Below are 5000 nucleotides of genomic sequence, written 5' to 3'. Positions count from 1 at the left end.
TACATTTTGAATTCTAAACCTATTGGCCGTTAATATTTCCAAAATGTTAAATGGGCCTTCAAACTTAGGTGTTAGTTTATAGTTGAGCCCTTTTCTGACATTGATTTGAATACAGATGTTATCACCCACGGTATATGTTTTAGTTGGTTTCGCTATTTTATCATGATTCCTTTTCATTATGATTTGTGATTCTTCTAAATTCTTTCGAAGGATATCATATCGACTTATACTTGCATTTATACATTCTTTTAAAGGATTTGATAGATTAGTTGTAGGCGTTAATACATGGAAAGGTGTTCTAACTGGGGTACCATACAATGCTTCATGCGGTGACATTTTAATTGATATATGATATGAATGATTCAGAGTACTCAGTGCCGCCGGTATTGCAATATCCCAGTTGGGGTCTGATCCCCCTAGTGTTACCCTTAATATATTTAATATCTTCCTATTTGCTCTTTCCACTAGCCCATTCGACTCTGGGTGATATATCATGGTATTGATCTTCTTTATTTTGAGGAATTCACACAATGAGGTAAGAAAGTGATTATTAAATTCACCACCCGAGTCTGAGATTATCATGTGTGGAATTCCATGTTTACAAATGTAACACTCGTAAAACTTCCTAGCGCATTCAATCGCAGTTTTAGTTTTAAGCGCTATTAGTTCTGTATATCGAGTTAAAGCATCTATAATTACTAAGAGGTGCTTATTCCCTCTGTCTGACTCGTAAAATCCTGTTAACAAATCTAAATGTATTCTTTCAAAGGGTTGATTGGGAACAGGATAAGCTCCTAAGCTAACAGGTGTTTTCGTATGCCCTTTGTTTTCCTGACATGTGCGACAATTAGCTATGTGTCTTTTTATATCTGTAAGCATTGTATGCCAATAAAACAATGATTTGGCTTTCTGTGACATTAATGAGAACCCAGGGTGTCCATGTAATGGATTTGAATGCAACCAATTCAGGACAGTGGAAACAAGTGAGTTTGGTACTACTACCTGGTCGTTAGTTACATGTGGTGTATTGCGGGTTTTCCTTGTCACAGTCCTACACAGAATATTATCTTTGATTACATAATTCTGCTGCTTATACTTTATATATTCTTTTTCTTTATGATTGCCTTTCAAAGCATTTATAATTGTTTCTATTTTCTGATCTTTTCTTTGCTCAGTCTGTAACAATTCAGCACTCCAGCCTAAATCTTCTTGTTCAGATATTGTTTTTACAATAGGCATGGATGTTGATATATCTATTAATTCAGCTAAAGACTCCGTACAAGATGACACGGGGTTGCGTGATAATGCATCCGCAATGATATTTGCTTTCCCAGGTAAATACCCGATTCTTGCGCCAAAATCTTGAATGATTAAATGCCACCGAGTTCGTTTAGGGCTGTGATTGAAGCCTTTAAAGAACTCTGTTAGTGGTTTATGGTCAGTAAGAACCTTAACGGGATAACCGTAAATTATGAACTTAAAATGCACTAGCGAATTAACAATAGCTAGTCCTTCCTTGTCTATTACTGCATATTTACTTTCGGAAGTTCTCAATTTTCGAGAATAGAAAGCTATCGGGAAAAACTGTTTATCATATTGCTGAAGCAATACCCCTCCTACTCCTAAGTCTGAGGCGTCTGTTGCAATGAAGAATTCCTTACCGAAGTCAGGAAATTTTAAGATAGGAGAACTACACAGTTCATCTTTCAAAGTATTAAACGCCTGTTGATGTTGCTCAGACCATATGAAATCTACGCCCTTCTTCGTAAGATCAGTTAAAGGAGCGGCTATTATTGAATAGTTGCGTATAAAACGCCTGTAATATCCACTACAACCCAGAAATTGCTGTATTCCCTTGACATTAGTAGGTATGGGAAAATTACGTATAGCCGACACCTTATCATGGACTACTTTAAGACCTTGGCTTGACACCATGAAACCCAAATATACTAATTCTGTTTTGAAAAATTCACACTTACTAATCTTTACCCTTAAGTTATGTTGTCTTAATCTCTGTAGTACTAGTTCTAACTTACGTAGATGTTCTTCTAAGGTGTTGGAAAAGATTACAAGATCATCCATATAGGCATGCAATATATCCCCTAACAAGTCTCCAAACACTATGTTAATCATTCTTGTAAATGTTATAGGAGCACAACGTAAACCAAAAGGCATCCGTAAAAATTCATAATGTCCCCTGGCTGTGCTGAAGGCTGTGTATGGGATACTATCTTCTTCTAATGATATCTGGTGAAAGCCTTTAAGTAAGTCCAAACTGGTAAAATATTTATTCTGACCTAACAAAGACAAAATATCGTCAGTACATGGCACTGGGAATCGATCAGGGATCGTTTCCTCGTTTAGACGACGAAAGTCGACACAGATACGCCATGTTCGATCTTTTTTCGGTACAACTATTAAAGGAAAATTATAAGGGCTATTTGATTTTCTAATGACTCCTTCCTCTAACATTTTACCTACTTCATCATTTATTTCATTCTGGAATTTCATAGGGAGTCTGTACGAGGGTACATATATAATTTTCTGTTTGTCTTTTAACCTTATTTGATGCTCGATCACATCTGTTTTCCCTAAGGATCCATCCGTAGTGGAAAAGACATCTGTATATTTATTTAAAAGTTCAAAAATTTTCTGCTGAATTTCTTCGTCTTGAATGTCCTTACTGATTTTATTTTTAATAGATCGTAAAAGGGATTCATCCGCAACTGATTGAGAGTGATTGATTTCAGCAACGGTAAGAATACGATGTTTATAAACTTCTACATCCAAGATATGTTGATTTTTGTGAATTACTAAAGTGTTATTCAAATGATTACAGACTTCGATATTACATTGCTGATGTGAGCCTACTGTATAAATAGCTTGTGTGACAGACAATCCGTTGGTTTTCAAAGTATCGGAAAGGATTAATATTTCAGATCCCGGTAGTGTTTTCTTTATTTGCACTATTAAATTCGAAGGTATGTTTGGTTCGATATATTGCGTGCAAGATGATATTACGGGTGAACGAGAATTCTGCTGGGTCGCGTGTATTATTTCTTTATTAGTGAGACAAGTTATTGGTTCTTCAACGTACGTTACGGTTACATTTGTCGTCTCCTTATTATCCAAAACAGACTTTAAAGTATTAGAAGACTTATAGAATTTCCCTTTGATATACACGCCGTGCTTTGCAGGAGCTAAGATAATGTTTTGATTTCCCATAGATGGGTATCCTATAATTACAGCTGGATACATATTAATGTTTTTCACAACAACAAATGTATCGGCAAACGTGCGATTACCGACTCTGAACTGAATATGAGTTATGCCTATGACGTTTAATTCATTATTTCCTATACCTGAAAGTCTGATTCCTGATTTTTCAATCGGAAAGTTCGAAAACAACAAATGATGCGTCTTCAAATCCATAATATTACGTGGACTACCAGAGTCAAAAAATAACGTAAAGGATTTGTGTTCTAAATTTACAGCATATAAGGTTGGCCGTAACTCATTTTGGCTTATTATTGTATGAATTCGTTGCAAATCTACGGGAGCATGCACTGTTTTACTTAATTCGGCCGTGTGTTTCATAGGAAAATCTATTGTCTCACATTTATCTGATAAAACATTAAATTGATTATTCAATACTATTGATGTTGACATAAATGACCTTGACCCAACATCACTCTCTTCCCCTCTAGAGTTAACTATGTGGTATTTGCTTTGTTCTGCACATTCTGAAAATTAGGCTGACTTTGCGAGGTCTGGTTTGACGGCCCAGGCTCAGCGATATTTGAAGAAGTGTTTGTTTGTTTCGGACTCTGAACTGCATTGACATTTTGTTGTTTCTTCTTATTGTTAAAATGAGAATTTTTCTTTTTATTTCCATATGGAACTGACTGTGGAACTGACTGTGTATTTCTAGGATATTGTTGTGTCTTACGCGCGTAACATTGACTATAAGAATGTGATCCTGTGTTGTGAACTGAACAAAATTTCGTTCTACAGTCTGCGCTTATGTGACCTTGACGTTTGCAGTTGTAACACGTCACTCCCGCTACTGGATTATTAATTACGTTCACTGTTTGTGGTTTTGTTTCATTCTTAGCAAAAACTTGAGTTAACACGGGATCGAGATCTGGACACTTGGACATGTGCTTCTTTATCTGTTTATAGACATCCAATTCCGTACTTGCAGGCATTAACTTCTTATCAAAGCACCGCACTAAAGCTTCAGGCAACATAAGTGTCATGCAAGTTAAATACATTAATCGTAAAAAATCTTTCACGGAGATATTATCGTTAGTAACCCAAGTGGAATTACCTAAAATGTCCTGATATTCGTTAAGCCTATCAGCTATGAGAGCTGCTCTCTCAACAACATTAAGCCGATTCATAGTGGCTTGATTAAGTGTATTTCGTAACGTTAACACCACATCCAAAGCTTCTTCACCCCCATAGATCGCGCGTAACCTAACTTTGAAATCATCCCAAGTAACTGCTTCCTGAAATGAAACACCTCTTAAATACGCACTCGCATCCCCCTTAGAAAAATCTATAAAACTTTTAGCTTCTTGTAATTGTACAAAAGGATCTACGATTTGTTTGGCATTTAAATGGGCATCAACGGATGAAATCCATGACTCCACATTTTGTGGCAAGAACCCGTTGACACGGCCTTGAAAAGGAAGGATTGCTGACCTGGCATTTACAAGCGTCACAATTGGAGGAGGATTAGCCTGGCCTACACCACTAGGTCCAGGGGTAGGGCTGACAGGAGGAGCCATGACTGCTGTATTCTTTTTTTTTCTATCTCTTTGACCCCTTTCAATCCTATCAAAATATCTATATGAGTACAGACGCCCACTGCGTAAACGCATATGTATAATAAAATTCCCCCAACAATGTTACTAATCCCAATACATTTCCCCCCAAGAGTTTATGAAAGAAAAAGGAATTAGCACAAAGAAAGAAAAATTCTAAATGAGAATTAG

At 36.5% G+C, this 5000-nt stretch overlaps 1 long non-coding RNA gene across 1 annotated transcript in view; it reads right to left on the bottom strand.

Moving 5' to 3' along the window:
• The window catches only part of LOC137650642 (uncharacterized), a 7630-nt gene that overhangs the window by 1686 nt on the left and 944 nt on the right, over positions 1-5000 (bottom strand). The gene's annotated exons all lie outside the window — the stretch shown is intronic.

The sequence above is a fragment of the Palaemon carinicauda genome, chromosome 12 (genome assembly GCF_036898095.1).
Source record: "Palaemon carinicauda isolate YSFRI2023 chromosome 12, ASM3689809v2, whole genome shotgun sequence".
NCBI classification, from domain to species: Eukaryota; Metazoa; Arthropoda; class Malacostraca; order Decapoda; family Palaemonidae; genus Palaemon; species Palaemon carinicauda.
The sequence above is the reverse complement of the archived record's forward strand: the minus strand, read 5'-3'. Positions and strand labels throughout refer to the sequence as shown.